The sequence below is a fragment of the Pseudoliparis swirei genome, chromosome 19 (genome assembly GCF_029220125.1).
Source record: "Pseudoliparis swirei isolate HS2019 ecotype Mariana Trench chromosome 19, NWPU_hadal_v1, whole genome shotgun sequence".
Lineage (NCBI taxonomy): Eukaryota > Metazoa > Chordata > Actinopteri > Perciformes > Liparidae > Pseudoliparis > Pseudoliparis swirei.
In genome coordinates, this window is record NC_079406.1 from 19,314,931 (window position 1) to 19,329,772 (window position 14,842).

The following is a 14,842-nucleotide window of genomic DNA, read 5'->3' on the forward strand; positions in this document are numbered from 1 at the left end:
TTAAATTCCTATCCTAAATTGAAATCAAAATAAATCAGAAAATTAATATAAAATAAAGAAGAAAATAAAACAATAAACAAAATAAAAAACAAAATATATTTATATATACTACCACATACATATTAATACGTTTTTAATTACATTTATAACTCTCAAGAATTGTTTTATAAATAATTCCCTTGAAAACCAAAAAGGAGTTCACCATTCTTACATCCATTTCAACATCTTCTTTTAATCCCTTTTTTAGCCTTTTGTACCGTGAACTGACAAACATCTCTCACATCATATTTACACTCATGTATTGAAAATAAACTTTGTACACAGTCTGGCAGTGACTTTGCTTTAGCTCTGTACATTGTCTGCATTATTTTTATAATAAACCAAATCATTAAATTTCATAACACGTGATCTGTAAAATAAAGGGTTTGTGTGCTCATAGTAGCCAACATTATTCATGATGCATATCGCACGTTTTTGTAACACAACTGTTGAATTTAAAAAGGTTTTATCGGTCAAACCCCACACTTCCACACAATAAGTTAGATATGGAAGTATGAGTGAGCAATAGATTATGTACAAAGCATTAGTAGTTAGTACATCTCTACATTTATACAGTATTGCTATTGACTTGGAAATTTTACCATTTATATATTCAATATGTTGTCTCCATGTTACTTTATGATCAATAATGACCCCGAGGAATTTTGTCTCAAAAACTCTTTCAATTCTATCACCACAGAATTTTAACTGAATATCCCCCTCTAATTCCATTTGATTTCCAAATTCCATTTGATTTCCAAAGTACAACCATTGTTCGCTTTTGGGTGTATTTCTTTCATTTCACCTCTATTTTAAATTAACCTTCATTCATTTCCCATGGCACAGCTTTGTTGTTTAAACTGGGTCAAGGTCCTTTCCATTTAAAACATTGTCTTTTCCCAGTGTATCAGCAGTAACAGACATTCACACTACAAAAGCATAGAGAAAAATCATTTACAATACAACAATTCCACTTTGTCTTTTCTGTCAATCACAAGGGAGTTATGATTAAAATTAGCTTGCCTAAAAGGATGGCACATTTGTATTGATACAGAACAATGGAAAATACATATTTCCTCTCAAAAAAGCTTTGAGTGCATCTGATTGTTATTCTTTTAGCAAAAATATACCATCCAGTGTGTTCAATACTGATGGAATAGCGGCTTCATCAGAATGTTCCACAACCGCTGCAGCCATCTTGGTTGTTTCCAAAAGCGCCTCAACGGTGCTCCTCCGTAGTCATGGTCTCAAACACGCTCCATAGGAGCGAAACGGTTGTGATTGGTCCGTCAGATCTCAAGTTAATGGAAATCTGGAGAAACATGCCTGAACCACCATAAGAAAGACAAAGCTTAAAATCTTTGGTTTTATAAGAGGATTTTAAAATGCAAATAAAAGTCCTGATTATTAACTAAACCTACATCAAATATGACAGAACACATGAGCTAGATATCCTGTTGGTTTCAGTGGTGAGACTTGATGTTTGATATGGACTCTGGAAGGTATTAAAGGCTGAACGTGAACACATTGACTGCATATTTGTCTGACATCTTCTGCTGCGACAGAGATATTGACTGGGCTGCACTTGAGTAATAAAAGGCATTAAACGGTGATGCCCCGACCCACTTTAAAGATTATGTGCTTACTTCAGAGCCCACTGTGCACCAAAGTGAGCACATAAACAAAGTGTTAATTGCAAAAAATTGATTCACTGCCAAGTCAGCTGTATGGCTGAACTGCTGCTACTCCACAAAGGTATAACCCCCTCCGGCTGATGCGGAAAACAGTCTGCAGATTCTGTGTGAAGGAAAAAAGATGAAAGGGAATTGAGTCCAAACTGCCCTTCAAACATTTATATTGTTCAGCCTCCTGAGGTCTGTCAAAACTCTGGAAAGTGAACTTAGGCCTCCACTCTGCAGAGGAAACAGATCCCATCGGTGCAGGTATAGCTCTCAGGAGTGGGAGTATACATTTCAACTTTAAGATGCTACTTCTGGAGCTCAACATATATATATATATATAGTGTGACAACCAGACCACACCATGAATCGTGGCTGGTTGCGATCATTTCCTGATTAAGAGCCCAACAATTCAGATCACTCTCACACCTGGTGAAGTTCTGACACGCAGGCGCTTGGGCGACATTGTAATGAATGTAAAAGTGATGAAACACAGAGGCTCTGTGACCCCCCCGAAAACAGTCCACTGACCCTCAGGAGGACAGAACATATTACATTCGCAGCCTCTGGCCTTGGGTATAGATGTCAACATGATGTAGCAAAACTGCAGAGAGCACTGCACATTGCTCGGTTCAGTCTTGTTCTCTTCACCAGTGCTGACAGTTTCATGTTTGTTTTTAAGCAAGAGAAGTTAAATATGGTTTAAAAACCTCCTGCACTAAAGAAATAAGTGAGCTACTGAAATTCAAGAAGCATTTAACTTACACAATTCCCTGTCTGTAGTCATTGGAGGGAAGGAAGGAAGCAGATGATTGGCTGCTGAAGGGCCCATGTTGCCTAATTAAAACAGGAAGAGTGATGACTCGGCTCATCTTCAGTGAGTTATCGTTTTCTGGGCGTCTAACATGACTCAGCTCTCTATGTCATCCTCCAGATAGTGGGCTCCGGTTTCCTGGCATGTTTAGCATGGTGTCACCTCTACAACACACGCCGCCCATCCCACATCATCGAGACACTGAGGAGCACAACTTGTTATGAAACAGAAATGATGATGCAACACTGGGAGCAATGCAGCTTTAAAGAGTATAAACAAAACATTTGGCTGTGGAATGGCAGATGACTCCCTTCAGCTGAATTATGTGCGATGTGATTGAATCCTAGCCTGAGCAGGAAGTGGTGGGCGAATTATTTAGGTTTTTGAGGTGTAAAAGGAAATCCGTTTCCTACAAAATGTCCATAATTCACAAGCTATTTAAGGGTGTTGCTCCTGGTCCCCATAATGCCTAATGAGTTGGTCTGTATTTAAACAAGAGGGTCGACCCAGTCACATTAATGCAGTCCACTGTTGCAGCATTGAACCGCAAAACCTGACATTAATCCTGAGGGTAATGTGGCCCTTCCTGTGGCTAATGAAATCTGAAGCTTTTAAATGGCTGCACCTAATGACACTCCCTGACAGTTTTTGAATTAAGCAGCCATGACTTCTGGGACTGGACTAAATAGCAGACAGATGGCCCTCACCAAAGTTTTTTCCACCCACCCCCATCTTTGATTGCCCTTGGGCTGTTGCATGCGACGCCGTACCTGCTTGAGCATTAAAGCAGCAGAATATTTTGAATAAGACGACATGAACATCCACTTATCTTTTATCAACACTAATTGATGAGAGTTGTTTTCCTTTGGCAATGACATGGCAATGATTTTTTACATCTTGTTTGTTTTCTCACAGTATTTTTCTCCTCTGCCCTTCGGATACACTTCTACTTTTCTTGGCAACTGTCAGTCAGCGGAATGGATGAAGCTGTTATCAGGAAAGTATGTCATACCTCAGTCAGTCATGCATGTGTGTCCATATGCGTATGAACTATAAAAAGACAGGGACCTGCTCATCAAAAAAAATTCTACGGCACTACAAGATAATGATAAACAGGTTACCTTTAAGTAAACAGGTGAAACACAAACTAAAAATAATTTAAGTTTAGTTGTAAACAGTTACAGTTGTATTCCTTCTGTATGTAGGTATTTCTCAACATTCCATTCCATTATCCATACCGCTTATCCCCATTAGGGTCACGGGGCGCTGGAGCCAATCCCAGCTGACAATGGGCGAAGGCAAGGGTACACATGTGTATCCTAAAGACCTAACAAAGTGTTTACAATAAAATATTCCATTGAAAAGCAGTCTTCTTATTTTTCCTCCTTTTGTTGGCTGATTGGTATGTTTCTTGGCACATTAGCGCAACAAACTGTTAATCCATTAAATACCATGAGACCTGAGCTCTACTGTATGTTTACAAGTTGTAAGATGTTCTAAAAACATTAGCTCACATGGATTATGCAGTGTGTGGAGTTGGCATGTTCTCCCCATTGCCGCGCGGGTTCCCTCTGGCTTCCTTCCACAGTTTAAAGACATGCAGCTCAGGTTAAGTGAAGACTCTAAAATGTCCGTGAAGGTGAGTGCGAATGGTTGTCTCTCTATGTGCCCTGTGATAAACTGGAGACCTGTCCAGTGTGAACCCTGCCTTCGCCTGCGTCCCGCCGCCTGCCGCTACAGTTCCCCGTGTCCCGTTGCCGTCCCGGACAGCTCCAGTTCCCCGTGTTCCCCCCTCTCCTGAGCCCGGTTCCCCAGCTCCCCATCCCTGCGCGTCCCTCCACCTGGTGGTCGTCCTCCGGCCGCCCCCCGGGCTGCTTCTGCCGCCTTGGTCCCTCCTCCGGCTCCCCTCCACCCACCCTTGTTGATCTTGTGGGACATCTGGAATCCGCCCCTTGAGAGGTGGGTGCTGCTACACCCAGAGCTTCTGGGTAGTTCTGTGTTCACTGTCTGTTTTCTGTTGTGTTGTCTGTCACTCACCTTCAGACTCCTCCCTCCTCGTGTGCCACCCTCCTGTGTGATTGCAAGCTCCGCCCTAATTGTTTCCACCTGTGCCTCGTTCCCAGTGTATTTAGTCTGTTTCAACGCTTTGTTCTGTACCAGTTTATCTCTAAATGTTTGCCAAGTTTTTTGTATTATTCGACTGTTTCGTAAAGCCTGCTTTAGAGTCCTACTCCCCGTGGCTCCCAGCCGTTCCTTAGCAATTCCGTCATTGCGGTCCAGAGGAAAACATTTTGTAGCAGTACATGCTGATGCTACCCTTACAAAGTACATAAAGTTGCATACAGTATGCATTCTTCCTCACAAAATTGCGCCTTGAACTTTGACCCTCTTGCTCGGATCTCCGCTGCACAGAGGATTGTGGGTCAGAATAGCTAGAAAAGCATGCTGGCTTTCATAATGTGACCAAATGCAGTAAGACATCCTGTTTTCTTTAGCTTTTCCATGCTTAATAACTTTAATGCATTACACATTTGCATTACTGCCCTCTACAGTCAGAAATAAAGTTAATTGTATCACCTGCGTGGGACTAATAATGCATCCTCTTACATGCGCTAGTGTAACATGTATACAGAATGGGCACCTCATGAAAAAAAAGCTCTATGGCACCACGAGGTGTCAAAAATCCCACAGCTACTTACAAGCTGTCGTTTAACTGAACGCTTTTAAGAAAAGAATGGACAGAAAATATGCAATGCATATCTTACATGCCTAATCTAATACAGAATATATTACATCTCCTGCTATTTGGTTGATTTGCTTCCCACTGGTGCTTGGATATTTTTCCAAAAGTGTACATTCTGGACCCCATTGGCCATTTTCACCAAAGACATTTTGAAATGTTATTGCAGGATAAATACATGAAATAAATTACATTAAAGACAGCTGGCGGTTGGACAGCACGCTGGTATTAAAAATGGTAGCCTACTGGAATGACTAACACAATAAATAGAATGGGACAAAAACGTTATCCATTACACCTTTTGTTAAACCTGCTATGACATGTCAAGATGGCTGCTGTGAAAAGGGCTGAGAGCAGTACCAGACATGTGCCAAAGATCTACAGAAATGAATGACTCTTAGTGGTGTAACAGACCGTTATCACGCATGTGATCTGCAGATGAATTACACAGTTTAACATTAACCATCATAGTGTGAAATAAAGTTGTACCAACGATTATTAACCTCCAAAATTCTGTAAAATATGCGATCAAAACATTTCTGCCTTTCGATCTCTAATAATGTGACATTGTAAACAACTCATTTGTATTTAAATCGGCAGCAACACTAACTGCTCAGGAAGAAAGTTTCTGTTCAGTGACATTATGATGCGTTCAGGCTCTATTCAGTAAAAATTTGTATTGGGAGAAGTTAAATTACAGTATCATGATGTGTTCAATGTAATCTCATAAAATGTAGTGTTGGTGAAAAACTTTTTCCTTTGAACTGATGGACACGATGTGAGCTCGATCATGAAATACATGAAAGATTATAATATATTGTAATAACAACAGCATGTGTTTCTGTTTTGTCGACACATGATTGCTTTGCATTATCTTTAGTCATGATGCCAGACAATCAGCCATTCTGAACAGACAATAAATCCAGTCAGACTTCTCAGAGGACAGTTGAGCATGTCACAGCTGGGTGCAATGAAATTTGAAACCACATAATGGCTGATTTGATTGCTCCAAATATGTGATGGGTGCAATCTTCCCTAGCCAAATACATCCATTAATTTACAAGCTGCCAACCACAGAGAGAGCGGTCTCTCGTGGACTTTTTCTGAAGCAGTGACACAGTGAATAAACATCTGCAGAAAAACAGCTCCGACTTATTTATTTCATGTGCAACAAACAAACCATTTTAGCAACCCACAGTGACACACTGCAACTGCTGCCAGGGGAGACAGAGTGTGAAAATGACTTTACATGGTTTGAAAATGCATCACAAAACCAGAAAATGTAGCTTATTCCATAACCAGCTTGACTGCTATCAGACAGGATGATGCATTATATTATTTTTCTCTCTGATATTGGTCTTGAATGAGTAGAAATAACTGTCCATGAAGGTAAAACCATGTAACCCCAAATCTTGCTAAGCACTGTATGCTTTAAAGTGATACCAAACCTGAAGCATACCAGTCTTATCTGAGCTGAAGAGCCTCCCACAGCGCAGATCAGGCTCAGTGTCCAGATAATGAGCGAGCACCCAGGGGCCTGGCCACTCATTTGATCACAAGAACATCAGGACAAGCAGGGCCAAACCCTTCAGCTGCCGCTCTCATTGTAACCAGTTGGAGTGGCCATCAGACAGGGGAATGTGCTGCCATGTTGGAGGACTCGGCACACTGAGCATCACGCGCTGTTTTCCCAGGGTAACTCCGGCACCTCGCCATCTGAGCCCTCATGGTTCAGGCAGAGCTGTCAGAAAGCGTCGGTGCTGGGGCTGAAATCCAGACATGCAGATACCGCTCAGTCACAAACTGAACTCCAAAACAAACGAGTTACAGACTGAGGGCAAACAATTTGATTGGAAACAGTTTGTCATGTGATGTACTGTAACCGACCGTGTCAACTTGTCCAGAACTCTATTGAGCCGGGTTTTATTTGCAGCTATGACCGTGGTAAATTATTTTGTGAGTGAAGTTTTTTTAAATGATACCACCCTTTCCCAAAACTCTTACAAAAACTCATCTAAACTGTTGAAATTGTAATCACTCTTTTTCTTAATGGCCATTAAGAGCACTTTTACATGTCACTTAGCAGCGACTTACAATACGTGCATTCACATTTACACCGTCGAACTTTGGAAGAAACCCATTCAATTTGACAAAGTTTAATTCTAATTTGACTATACATGTATATTTTTCACACATGACGGCTGTAGGTTTCGGCCATTAATTACAATGGAAACGCATTCGAGGGATATCTGTGAACAAAAGGACAGAAGACCTTACTGCAGGTCTATGAAGACATGCAAACTCTCGTCTCCTGAACAGAAGTCAGACGAGCTACACACCCAAACACCACCACAGCCTCAACACCAGGCATGTGCACAGATAGAGCCCTAGTGGCGCTCACGCACCAGCCCTTTTGCCCTGGATGAGAAAAGTGCCCTTTTTGCTGGAGACACATTTTTGTCATTCATCAGTATTTAAGAATAAAAGTTACTCTCTCTGTCATAAACTGCTCCCAAATGTGATTTGATATCCGACGGGGCATTTATTTGAGTTCTTGTGAGAATTTTGCCCCGACATGCTCCCAAGCGCTCTTTAATAATTAATAAGAAAAAAAAAAACACAACACAGTTCAAATAAAATAAAATTTACAGTAGTAAAACAACACAACACAAAAACATCCAATAGTCTCTCTTCATCACTTTCAATAACACATTTTCTTTCTTTGAATTTCCCTCTTCTTGTTGATGTCTATCAATGTTCATTCATTTTGAAATGAGGGAAGGCAACACGGATCCAGATCAGAGACCAGCGCAGGGAGGCAACGGCGGGGCGGGCTGGCCATTATCACCCCAATCAGAACACTTGTACTGTTGTTTCCATATAATAATTCAACTTTATTCATAAAGAAAATGTAAGCTAGCTGTCTAATCCTGCCCAGAGGAAATGCAGGTCGAGGACAGCATCATTAGTGTATTGCTGCTTATGCTTCAACTCTGTCAGAATTTTGTTTTTGGCAATGGGTGCCCTTTTTTTTATAGGTTTGAGCACCTGCCCCCCAAAATGTCTGTGCACGTGCCTGCTCAACACCAATAACTCCCACCACTTTGGCACTGAACGTTGAAATCAAATTAAATTATGTGGTGCTAAAACATCCAATATGTGCACTACTGTGTTCATCAGACTGCTGACCCAGATGCAGGGTGGTGAGGTAGGTGTCTTTGGGTTCATCCGTGGAGTTTGTCGTATGTGTTAATGGTTTGATAGGAATGTAAAACGTAATCCAACAGCTGAAACCTGAAGCTAGAGAAACAGATGCCAACATACAGGACAGCGAGATCTGTAACACGCTTCAGAGGAGTACAAATACCAGCCTGGTCATCAGTGTCACACTCATAAGTTCAGAAGATCAAAGAACTCAATGTCCAACTTGGAAGAAGACTTTTGAAGTGTGCTTTTATTGTAAGTGTACTGATTTCTAATAACCAAATAGTATGCCCTGATGGTGCCTTTAAAAATAAAAAGTCTTATTAAATTGTTAAAAAATGTTGACTCAAGCTGTTTAGTGGAAAGCTTGATTACTCAACTCCAAAATCACTGAACGGGGAGAGTAGAGCTGGCCCAATGTGTGAACAACCACACAACACTTACTTACAATGACCTTTTAAGGTCCTCTGAGGCAACTTATCAAAAGGCATATATTTGTAGACTTTGTTTCCGATGCATTCCCATCCTCTCAAAATAAAGCACAAACAAATGTTTTAGTGATTTACTGTGAAAATGTGTTAATTGTTTGTAGCTTCGTGTCGAAGGCGCAGCACTGAAGAGGCTTGGCTACGGTGTGAAAGACTCACAGCTTCACAGTGTTGATATGAGAGTAGATGTGTGTGTACACATGTTTTGAGGGTTGGAGGGAAGAGTTTATACTGAGGCATCCACCATTTGTTTGGCTCTGTCAGATCTAATGCCAGAAAAACAATGTCTGGCAGTTAGTGAAACCAAATAGCAGGAACTTTTCAATTGACCCCAAACATAAGCCTGAGAGTTAAGAGAGAAGGAGTTTGGACAACGTTATCCTTCTTCTTTAATGGAATACACGTCTGTTTTAGATTTACGGCTGTGTGCATTCATAGATAAAAATGATGTGAAATATAATTCCCAACACCAAACGTCTAGTTGCTACGGAACTGAGAGGTCAGGCGTTCCCTGTGAGGAGACGTCCATTCATCAAGCGCTGCCAACATGCCAAAAGTACAAAGGACAGCCTATCCTTCGCTGAATCCATTTCCCTTTTTGTTTGTCTCTCTTGTCTCTTTTCTTCTTTCAGATGCTTCACAGTCGTATTTAACTTCTTTAAAATGGCCACAGCACAAAGGCGCGAGCATAGTTCTCCTTCTGAATGGCAGGAAGACTTTGTTGGCGGAGAAGCATCAGTAACTCTTTAACTTTTCCAATCTAGTTTTTGATGCCACTTATGAAGAGCTTGTCCTACTATTTGTCTAGTGAGCAAAACACCAAGTGGTGAAAATAATCTAATATGAGCTTTCATTCTTCTGTAGGGTGCTCTCTCCATCTGCATTTCATTGTATAAAAGCCTGCTTAATAGGCCTCAAAGCATATGTCGAGAAATGCCCTTCATCCACCCCAACCGATGCAGGTGGTGACCGGGGTGGCTCACATAAAACAGAAACAAATTATGCTCAGGATACTTCAAGTTCCAAGTCCACCATAAAACATAATGTGCCATTAATGAAGTTGCCTTTTCTTGCCCTTTTCTTCTTTTTGTTCATAACAACAGCAGCTGGGGAGAAAGAGTCACCAGATCTGCTTAAACTTTATAGTCTGTGCAAGCATGAATAATTTACTTTGATTGCACATATCGGAAAAAATAATAGGGTAATTTTATAATAAGGGTTTGTGGAGCTTTTCTTCCCGGAAAGAGCAAAGATAATTCAGAATGGGGGAAGGTGACAAGGCATCAAAGAGACATTTTTAATAGATAGATAAGACACACAAGAACAGTGACTTCAAAACACTGAGTTCCCCACTTTTCTCTCTTAACATAACCCCCACCAACTGAAAGAGTCAGCCGTATTTTTCCTTCATTTATTCGGAGTGACATTTCAAAGTGTTCCAGTCTTAAGAAGCAGAGCAGCATTACTCTGTCTGTAAGTGTGAACAAAATCAATCACTGTCTGAACAAGAGACATTTGAGCTGCTTAATGTTCCACCATGATCACCATCATTTATTAAACTACTAGACTAATGATAGCAATAATTTAGCTGTTTCATGCATTAATTAGATATTCCCTCGTCAATATGCCGCAGTCATTTCCTCGAAGAATATCTTTGATATCAAGATTAATTCTGAATCTGTCTCTCTGTTCACTCAAAGGTCAATACTGCCAAGATGGCTCGCTATCGGCCCATTTGCAAGTCAAAATTAAATGAAACAAAGTTCACAATGTGAAAATATCGAATTCACACTGTGAGCCAATCGACTAATAGTGCTTGATATTATAATGAATTTTCAGGCAAAATTACGCTGTTTTAAATGCTGGTGTGACCAGATGGGGTGAAAGTGTATATTGTCTCATTAAAAGACTGAAATCAACAATGAATTGATCTGCTGTTAAGAGTATTTCCTTTGTAGTCAAAGACTGATATAGACCTCCACTGTTGTATAAAAACATTAAATAATAGATCAGTGAGCCACACAGTTGCCTTCAGTGTCTTTATTACAATGACAACAGGGATTGTAGTTTATTTGAATCAATCCCACACACACTGTCCGATTTGCCGTAAATACTCACGAGAGCACCACATGTGTATTAAGCTGCCACGGAAAATAGTTCCCAACAAATGCACTATTTAGTCATCTTAGAGCAACATTTGCAAAAACAACGACAGTACCAAGCTGTTTTATGAATTAACTGAGTAAAAACGAAAGTACCGTAAAGTAAAGATTTATGTTTTCAAGAGAGAAACAACGAATACTCCTGTGGGCAGAGAGAATAAGCTTGCAATCTAACGCACTGCTGGTTTGAGACTTTTTTACAAGATGTGTAGGCAATAACAAAAGCATATACTTGACCCGACCTTTTAAGAAGATTGGATTCTCTCCATAAATATGGAAAACTATGCAACATTGTGCCCCAAAAATGTAATCAGATCATGTTCTTTATAGGTGGAAGCCCGGTTGAGATTTGTTTTGTTTTGGAGTTACTGTGTTCAAGTAATGTGTCGACATACGCACCAATAAATGAAACGTACTTAAATGGCAAAAGGGGTTAAAGAGTTAATGTTCTTCTTTTCAATGTAAAAAAAATATGTTTTATACAACAAAACTGTTTTTAAAAGTGCAGTTCTCTTGCTTTTTTAAAACATCCCACACCTTTCATCAAGGCGGAAGAAATAAGTGAATTTAGTGAAGGTTCAATGAGCTGGTTTCCGACAAACGTTGATCTCCAGCTCTTTCACTGCGCGGCACAGACTCCGGCTTTGTGAGCTTTCAAACGCACCTCATGTCTGTTTTCAGAGTCTGTCTTCTCCCCGAGAAAACATTTCCATATCTCTCATCTGTCCAGTCACATTTCTCTCTCACTGTATGTCAGCAGGACCAAGCTGCGGCATGCTCAGCCCCTAGCTCTTAAAAAAAGAAAAAAAGAACAGCGTCTATGAGAAACAAATCAGCCATTTACAAACTACATGCCGCTGTTCAGACAGATTAAACTCCAGATAACGGCAACAATATTACAGGAGAAAAGAGCAGTTACCACTTTGGATACACACCTCCTCCATTCAACTTGTTTTGACTCCGTTTCATCCTCTACTACAATGAAGGAAAAATGGATGATCATCATCTCTTCTGCATACTAAGAAAAAACCCACTACTGAAGAATAGTGCACTCAGGGACTAGACGATTGGTATATTTAAGTGCATGGGAGCGTGGGAAAAGCTGGCATGCCGCCACCAAATCCCTTCTCTTTGCAGCACATACCGTACAAATCAACGAGTGCGGCAAAGAAGATGTTTCTGAGTATTGAAGAGACAATCAACACTATCAGTGGGACGTAGAGCTCGAAGGGGGATGTCAGAAGCGGGGTTGGTATCACCTGGCACCTGGAGAAAAACCCTCAGTAGATTTTCATTACAGATTAGACGTCAGAGAAAAGACATATTCAAAAGACTTCCCTTATTTGTTGTTCTCCAATACCTATCAGGAGAATCTGGACTTGACAGGCTTATGAGGGTACAAAGCGTGTTTCGTACATGTTCTCTGGGTCTGATCCTGCCAATGTATGAAAATACAAGACCGTTTCATGATCTGTACACCGACTACTGAGATGTGGATGGATTTTTTTTTTAAACACAGGTGCAACATCACAGGATAAAAAACTGCAGCTCTGTGCCTGCAAATTCACTAAAATGGAAGTCACCTGACAGGGATTATGATTATTAATGAAACTGCTGAAGAGTAGAGCTCCCTGGAAATAAAAAGTTTCCTCTTTATCGCGCCGGTTACGGTGAACTGTCATCTGACAACGCATCTTTCTCCGATCTCCGGGCCAATTTGTTCCCAAAGACTGATGAGCCATCGTTGCCTGATTTTAGAGATGTCTGAGAGTCACGCGACACCGCAGCACGCAGTCCAGAGGATCGCTTGCCTGGTCAATTTAAGAAAAGAGCAGAGGTGAAAACGATTAAGAAGCTAATGATGAATATTTAAAAAATGTCTATTTGGTTACCGGTATTTGGGATTTTAAATTAAACTGGTGAGAATGAATCTGTCAAAGTAGAAAGAAGAAACGAGAAAGATGATAAATTAATCTGTATTTATATGATTAGTATGGTGTAAATTGGACTTGCAGCCCTCTGTTGTCAAGGGTTTGTGATTATTCCCAGTTCATGACTGAGTTCAGAACCTCAGCTGGGGTTCAAGCATACTCCCGTGTGTCATAGTTTCTTCCCAAAAATACCAACTTAATAATTCACTGTGTTATCTGCAAGAAAAAATGTGCTTTGCACAAACTGTTTAAGATAATATGTTAACTGCTGCATTTCAGGGCCACAACAGTGAAAGTATTTTAATGATTACTGTACTAGAAACGGGCTGCACGTGGGTGTAGTGGTTAGCACTGTCGCCTCACAGCAAGAGGGCCGTGGGTTCAATTCCCGGTCGGGGCGGTCCTTCTGTGTGGAGTTTGCATGTTCTCCCCGTGGCAGCGTGGGTTCCCACCGGGTTCTCCGGCTTCCTCCCACAGTCCAAACACATCTTCAGGTTAATTGATCTCTAAATTGCCCAAAGGTGTGAGTGTGAATGGTTGTCTGTCTCTATATGTGCCCTGGATGGCCTGTCCAGGGTGTCCCCTGCCTTCGCCCTATGTCAGCTGGGATCGGCTCCAGCGCCCCGCAACCCTAATGAGGATAAGCGATATAATGGAATGTACTAGAAACTCTAATCATGCAAGTATGAAATTAGAGAAAATGCGAGTTTGTGAATACGACAGAAAGAGAACGACGAACTGCCCTAACTTCCGTGAGGCTTCGGCTAGCCCCGAACATTTTCTCTGATAATGTCACGATTAAAGGCAGATAAGTTAATCCACCAAGCTTCTGGTTCTTGACATGTAATGATACGAAGCACTGAGGGGAAAACCACATGTCTTCAGACGCACAAAACACAGCTCAGATTATCTCATATCTTAAAAAAATATATACAGACTTTTAACCGTCCTAATGAAGATGTCCCACTCTCTCCTCTAATTGCTGATCTAGAAGCTAATTAGCAACCACAACCTGGTCTCCCATTGACACTGTGCATTCACTCCAGCTGCTCACTGGGACTCTTATCTTGATGGAGGTTTGATTTGTTTTCCATTTTAATAAAAGTGCGCTGTATCTGATGGAAGCCCTGGAAATTGAAGCGGACATGGAAGCGTGGAGTTCACTTGTGCACAACAATAACAACAACACGTCTGTCCTGCCACTGTCCATTCAATCATCAATCGTCAAACAACAATGAAAACAAACATCCGCACACTTCATTAGCATTTCGGAAATCAGGGAATTTATATAGAAGCGGATGATAAACAGGAAAAAATTAATTGTGAAGACAGTCAATAATGCAGCATATTTTTTCTGAGATCCGGGGACTAATTTATCCACAGCTGAGAGGCCACCTGTTGACAGATCCTACAGTCCGGTCTGACTAATATTTGAAAAGAAAACTCAGAGGAAATTTAAAAAATACCCTTTCCATCATCTGTGTTACACTTATCTGTGGAATGTTTGTCAGGTATTAAAAGCTCAGGAATCAGGAAAAGTCGTCATCTGTGCCGAAATCCAGACATGCACGACATTCCTTCATCAAACACTTCCTGTCAACAACCAAGTGCTTCCTGTGTTGAGGCACATGTGGCTGTGTAGCTGCCCTGTGACTGTCATGTTGCCAGGTCTCCCTCACATCCCAGGATGCAGAAAGGCAATCCTCCACCGGCTTACACTCACGTCATGGCACAGTCCACGGATACACTGAGGAAACACCATCTGTTACATTTTCATTGAAGGCT